Source organism: Anoplopoma fimbria, chromosome 21, assembly GCF_027596085.1.
Source record: "Anoplopoma fimbria isolate UVic2021 breed Golden Eagle Sablefish chromosome 21, Afim_UVic_2022, whole genome shotgun sequence".
NCBI lineage: Eukaryota > Metazoa > Chordata > Actinopteri > Perciformes > Anoplopomatidae > Anoplopoma > Anoplopoma fimbria.
The window spans coordinates 9,264,157-9,271,605 of record NC_072469.1 but is presented as its reverse complement, the minus strand read 5'-3'; the positions used below and the strand labels follow the sequence as shown (position 1 = coordinate 9,271,605).

General features: G+C 41.8%; 1 protein-coding gene across 1 annotated transcript in view; it reads left to right on the top strand.

The window, feature by feature from the left end:
* The first annotated feature begins 1,686 nt into the window (after positions 1–1,686).
* map3k22 (mitogen-activated protein kinase kinase kinase 22) overlaps positions 1,687–7,449 on the top strand; it is a 36,409-nt gene continuing 30,646 nt past the window's right edge. The window contains exon 1 of the mRNA XM_054623016.1: positions 1,687–2,045. The gene's annotated coding sequence lies outside the window, so the exon portion shown is untranslated. The remainder of the gene's footprint in view (positions 2,046–7,449) is intronic.

Genomic DNA, 7,449 nt, shown 5'->3' with positions numbered 1-7,449 from the left:
TGTCCACTTGATATTCATTGCACTGAAGCAGTTGTACAAGGGCATGTCTGATCACAATAAAACAGTGCTGTGTAGAGCTAATCTGAAGAGAGCGATGCTGGGGACAAGGTCAGTGGAGCATTTGTTATTCTGATTGTCTGGTCTAATATGCCAAAAAGAGGAGACAGGACTGCCCGGGGTTATGTTTTTGTGCCCATTATAAATGATTTTGGTGCACAGGTAGTCCTTTTTCTAGCTTTCAATGTCATGGGTTGGCAGTCTGACAAGAGAACAACAAATAATGAGTTACAATACACCGCTGCCTGGTCCGTTTAATTTACACCGCCCATTAGTCTGGAGCTCACGTTGACGTGCTTGCTGATCCAACACAACAAGCTGTCCACGCTGACAGACAAATAAATGACTGGGGGTCTCAGTTGTGTCCAAATTGTACAGAGGTTTACAGATGTAAACAGGCAAGATCCAAGTTCCTATATGCTTCTGCAGACACAGTAAAGGGAGGAACTTTTTGTCAATGGTAATTCTTTATTTTTTAAGGATTGAGTCATTAGTCCACCATTTATCTTTTTAGTTTTTTTACTTAAACTGTTCCTTTGACCCAGAGGAGCACTCAAGTCCTGAGAAAGTACTGCCACTCTGGCCGTCAGGCATAGTATCTACACAAACTGTAGGTGAGCTCATCAGGTGACAGTCAACATCTGCAAGCGCTGCAGATGTTGACTGTCATCTACAAAATGTGTCTCTGCACTTTCAGGAATGGCATGTATGCATAAGAGCTTAAAGCAGAATATAGACAAATTATTTTGGAGTTCAGATAAAAGTCTCTAAAAGATTGCACAACGGGCAAATCTGCAACCAAACATTTTATTTTTTATACCGTCTTTAAACTTTCAAAGTGGATATCCTCAAGCACCAATAGATCTGGCATTACGGTTGCTGCTTTGCAAACTTTAAAATAAATACAAAACTGTGAAAACGCATACTTTATATGCACATTTGTTATTATTTATTTTGTATCAATTTTCATTGAATGAAAAAAACATGTATTGTATCATTTCGGTAATTTTTTTTACTATAAGTAAGTACAAATACATGTATTCTTAGTGATTAAGTATATGAGGTTTCTGGTGGTGTTTGTATTGGTATAGAACAGTGGTTCTCAACCTTTTTCAGTGATGTACCCCCTGTGAAATACTTTTTTAGCCAAGTACCCCCTAACCAGCGCAAAGCATTTGTTGGTTGAAAAAAAGATGTAATACTAAGCGCTCTGCCATCAGTGTCTGATTTATTAAACTGTCAACACTGACGATTGCATTGTTGCATTAAATTCAGTTTATGAACTTACACTTTTATTTTATTGAATATTTATTAAATAACAATTTTTAAAGGATTTTTGAATGGATGCTAATTTTAAATATATTTTTTAAAAATCTCACGTACCCCCTGGAGTGCCTTCACGTACCCCCAGGGGTACACGTACCCCCATTTGAGAACCACTGCTATAGAATAAGAAAAAACAGGCCTATTTTTGCAGCAGTTGTACTTGCTCCAGGTGTCCACGGGGAGGCGCTGCTTCCCGCACTTCGACGACACTGCCTGGGAAACGCACCACCGGAGAGCGTCACCACTTCCTGGAACTCACGTTGTTGCTGACATCAGAGGCGCAGCTTCAGGGGGAGAAAAAAAAACTCAGCTCCTCTCTGTAGTGTGTGTGGAGACAAGCAAAGAGCAGGGTGGAAAAAAAAAACTTTCCTCTGCAACACATCAACCATTGCAGTTTGTACCTCTCTGTAAACACAGCTCTGGATCATGCACCGGGGGAGGAGAGGAGCTCTGTCTGTCTGAACACAGCTTGTATTTGTAAATTCTTCAGTACTGAGCGCAGTTTCCGGATACCAGCACGCTGTTTTTGGGTGAAGATTTGCATCTGCTGGGATTTTTCCGCTCTTCCTGACGTTTATCTGTGATAACTTACACTCTCCAATTGATTCATCCTCATTCATCCTGCAGCCACAACTACAACATGGAGACACATTGATAACAAGGTAAGAGCCCAGTCTAAAATATGTCTCCATTTGTTTTGTGAGATCACCCCTTTTAGACTGTTATTTCCTGTTTACAGCAAATTAAATGCCAGTGCATTAAACTAGAGATGCTGATTATAAAGTTGGTAATTGTTGCAGTTTAACTAGCTCTGTTATAATAAAACACAAATATGCAGTTTGTTTACTTGTAGCAAACTTACTGAATAAGGACTTCATGCAAGTGGGAACTGTTACCTGAACAACCACAGATGTATTTCATTGAATGTGTTCTGTCTTCAGTAAATGTTAATTTGAATAAGTGAATAAGCCCATCAGCCCAAGACAAGTTTTGTTAATAAATTCACATTTTGTTGCTAGAATAAGTGTTTGCATTTGATGGTGAGTGGGTCTTTTCACATGATTTTCACAGTGTTTTGTGCTCCACTTGTCATCAGTAAAGTATGAAATGTCTGGAGGTGTGAGTGATTTCTGGAAAGTCGTTGTCATCTTGTGTCTGTAGTCCCTTTCACGTTCTGTATCCTTTTTCCTGTGCTGTCAGTCGTCCAAACCTCTGTGATTCACAGTGGTCATTTAAGCTGGTGTTTTCCTTGAAAGGAGAAATCCTCCGCTCTAAAAAATCCTTCAGATGTTTAATTTTTTCCTCCCCCAACTGTCTATTTGGTCTTTTTTCATTTCCGTACCCAGCATTTTCAAAGTACTTTGAGTCCACACTGAAGCTGCTGGCGTGTAAAAGTGACCAGTATGCCGGTGAGCTTCATCCACAGCTCGCCACATATTTCTGACGACGGCAGACCTCTGAGACAATCTGCCAAATTAGATTTTAATGAGGCCATCGGGTTCATCAAATCAAACCAATATGAAGTGCCCTCGCAGGAGTCTGAGCAGCCGACTGACGGATGAGTTTATCAGCACATCGGTGGGCCCCGGGGGGCTCAGAAATAGCCTTAAAGTGAGAGTCAAACTGTCAAGTGGAAGCCGCCCACAGATATGGTTGGTGTGCCTCAAGCAAAACAATCCATTTGGCTGATAATGGGACTGGATCCCACAGTAAATATGCCAGCCAGAGACAGAAGCCACGGGGAGCTAATTGTGTTTTGATGGCATTAATGAGGGAAGAGTTTATCACCTTCTGTTTTTGCAGGTTAAACAAGGTGAAAGGTCAATATTGATTGTGAAGTGCTTAATGAGCATTTGGGAGAGTTATTAATAGTGTCATGGAATTTGGAGTTTGTTCATGCAGGCTGTATTTCTCACCGGAGAAAGTTGTGCTCATCTATTATCCCTCACGCTGTCCCCCCCCCCAGGGAGGAGGAGGAGGAGGAGGAGGAGGAGGAGGAGGAGGAGGAGGGTGAAGTCGTGCTATCACTCACAGAAGCCCGGGGGGGTTTGCCAGACGCCCACTGACCAGAGTGCTGGAGGTGAAAGGTTGCTGTGACTCACAGAAGCAGTCTTATTATCTGCAGTTGAAGGCCTGTTTTGGTCGTTGCCTGGTTACACCAGAAAGCAAAACAAGTTTGTCACCAAGTGTCATTGCTTCTTAACAATCTTGACTCAGGTTTGTAAGTAAGTTGCAGTGCAAAGCGTGACAGACAGCAGACATGTTGGGTTCAGCACAGTAGCTTCGGAAACTATTCCTCAACTTTTTACATATTTTGTTGTCTTGCAGTCTTAACAGAAAGCAGCACGCTTTAAGAAGCACAGATGAGGAGCTTGAAAGACAGAAAAACTGAAAAAAAGCTAGTGATTGCATTATGGGGAATGAAGGAGCCATCTTAATTTGAGCTTGACCCATTCCCATGACTTAGGTGAAGAAATCTTGGCCTCTGCTTTTTTTTTTTTTTTATTGTGCAATTTTTCACCCTGATCTATCTATTGTGAGTCCGATAAGTTTGTGTAAAAGCAACAAGGAATTGCTGGAGTACCACCTTTCTTTCCATCACTCTCTAGACATTTACCCATAATGACAAAGCGAACACACTCTGTTGAATCTTAAATGCAGAAATACCTGCTTCACATATGTAACCAAAGCCGAAGTATCCCAAATTGCTTTTACTTCATTCTTCATTGCAGTAAGTTGAATCTGTGTGGACCAACAATATTTTCACAGGGCATAATAAATAAAGGCCCACACCTGTCAAAACCAAGCTATTAAGTCCAGGGAATCCTCTGTGGACCTCTTAGATAGCATCGTTTCGAGGCATGGAGCCAGAGATGTAATGGAAGATGTTCGGTACCACCACCAAGACTCTTTCTGAAGCTGGCAGTCCGAGAGGCCTGGATGGAAGAACCAGGCAGAAGGGCGACCATCTCTTCAGCGCTCCATCAATCAGAGCCGCGTGGTAGATAGAGAGACGCTCTGTAGTAAAACATTAAAGAAAGCCTTCTTAGACTTTGCCAGATGGCACAGAGGACTCTAGGAATGAGAGGAAAAAGATGTCCAACAAGACAAAGACAAAGACTTTAATTGCCAAGTACTGTATCTGGCACAACCCAAATAAGCAGCCACCTGGATAAACCATCCCTGTGGTAAAGCAGGGTAGTAGCACCACTGGGTTTACCAGCTGCAGAAACAGGGCGACAGAGAGAAAAATGAGCTGGGACAAACACAGATATATCCTTGAGGAAAAATAGCACAACCTCCGAATTGAGCAATGATTCAATTCTCAGCTCGGTCAAGTTAGAAAAAAACGCTGGAGTGGCTTCAGGACATGACCCAGATATTAATTTGACCTAAAGATCCAGGTTTTCTAAGACTTTCCAAACAATGAAGCAGAGATTGACACTGCACAAATACAGGTGTGCAAAGTTGGTTGCGGCACACCCAAGATGACGTAAAGCAGTAACTGCTGACTGCGGTGCTTCTGTGTGGGAATACTGAGTTAAAAGTCTAGTAAGATGTCTGAAATTTCAGTTTTATTTATTATTTTCAGGGTATTTTTTGATGACTAATGGAAGAAAATACAACTTTTATTGTTAAATTAAGCGGTCTGACGGCTTTCCGAAGTCAGTCTAGGTCGCCTCTCTCTATCGTCAGGGTCCAGCACCCTCTTCTACAGGAACCAAGAGGAAGTTGTCCTGATTGAGCTTTGTCTGCACGGCTGGTCTGACCGTAAGGACAAAGCCATCAGCAGCAGAGACTGCAAGGACAGCCGGATAGACACAACAGTGCCAGACTGGACTCATACAACAACACTGAGGACAACTTTGTCTAGAATGTCGTGTGAAAAACAGTAACTTGGTTGTATTTGATGCAAAAACATCTATAAAGATTCAAGGCCTGTTTGTAGTTTGTTGCAGAGATGTTAAATGAAACCCACTAATGAAATTGCTCTTGGGTTCTTCATTGTCACACTCACTCAGCCTCTTGAGTATCAAAAGCCCAGAACCAGAGGCGTTCTTCATGGATGAAGCTTTGGTGGCAAAGCAGAAATACTTTTCCTGCTTCTTCCTGAACCACAGCTGTTTGACATTCTGTCTCGTGAAAATGAGTTTAAGTCCGTGAGCTGTCTCTGCATGGCTGCATTTGGGTGGAGGAAGACAATGAATGACTTTGCTTGTAATAGCATGTCACCGCATAATGGAAAAGACAGCTTACTTTACAGATTGTGCTTAGATTGCTCTCAGAGGGGGGAGAATATAGTTCTGGTGATCCAGGCAGTGGATATACTGTGGACGGCAGGAGAATCAGTCCTACTGGCTATTTTTAGCCAGTGTTGTTTGGTTGATGATAATGGCCGGTAGATCTACTTATCTGTGAGCTGATGGAGACATCACTTTCACTGAGGAGGATCATCTTACACTGGAGTCTGATTGGTGCCAGTGGATCAAGTTAACACAGCTTAAATCCAGCTCCACTATTCATACCTCCCTTTGGGCCCTCATTATACCAGCTACGTTCTCCTATGACTACTATTGTCAAAATGGTTCCAAACTGAAGTGATGAAACCGGCGTTTACATTTTGGATCGGTGAATCAAATCCTCAAATGTGAGGATTAGCTGTTTATCTCTGTTTCAAATCATTATAAACTAAGTGTATTTAAAATTTGGTCTGATGGTGGAATACAAATAGCAATAGTCTCCTTGGATTTTGGGGGAATTGCATTGGCAATTTATGGCCAAAATTATTAAAAAGGCACTTTTTTTATATTTAGTTTGGAGAATAGTGCACATATATCTATATATCTGCAAAATCCCATTTTAAGACTCCAAAATCACAAGCCAAATCTAAAGTCTTCAGCCCCCAGCAGCTCTGTGAGAGTATACTGGCTTTAGCGAACTGCTAACGTCAGCATGCTAACATGCTCACAATGACAATACTAACATGCTGAAGGTTAGCAGATATTGTTTTCAGTGTCACAAGGTCTGCACAGAATGCTGGCCTGCATGGTATGTTACATATCTATACATGTTTGATTGAGTCTGGCTTGAAGTTGTGCACTAATTCTGCAGCCACACCCATCGGTGCCACCCGGTTATTTAGTCAATGACACACACACCTGCGTTAGCTTGATGCCTCCGTACCTGATGAGGAGTCACTAATTAGAGCTGACACTGATGGGAATGTTTTTAGTTTTTGCAGGTAATTGGTCATTAACCAAAGTGTCAGACAAATAAAAAAATTGACCTCATGATGGCGCTATGAAAAATCTAGGGGTCACCAAAGTTATTAGGATGTATCATCTGGGAATTATGAATGTCTGCACCCAATGTTCCAGTCCATCCAGTAAATGGATAAACATTTTACAGGCTAAGCATTCATCCTCTAGGGAGCATGAATGTCTGTCCAAAATTTCATGGCAATCCTTGCAGTATTTATTGAGATATTTCAGTTTGTTAACGGACATTTTCCACTTCCAGATGTTGAAATGTCAGGATTTGCTGTTTCAGTCAATAGATTGAATATAGTTGTGGTTTGGGTATTTATATATTTAACTTTGGGCAGTTTCTTTTTTCACTGTTTTTTACAGTGAAAATAATCATAAAATTCAACCCTAAATGAGACTCACTATTGCCCTACAGCATAAAGAGATCGAGCTGCTGTGAATAATTATCTAATTGCACCCAATTGAGCATGAATTTATAGTTGAAACAAGAGATACACATGTGCAAATAATGGCATCAAATCAAAAGGGAAACTCCATTATTTGAAATAAAGCGTAGATTAAGTGCCAGATGACTGAAAGAATCTTCTTGTCCTGCCCACGCTCTCCTCCCACCACCGTCCATCAGCCTTCAAGTGCCTCCCTGCTTAGAAAGCTGTATGTGCAGGGCGACGTCCTGCATTGTCTTATTTCCCAGAATCAGCTGGCATTATGCTTCTGACTCATGCGGGCCACAGCACAGGCTTGGCTAGCGTTCAGCGGACGGGACAACCCCACCACCTACCGTCCGCCGCTGACCTTA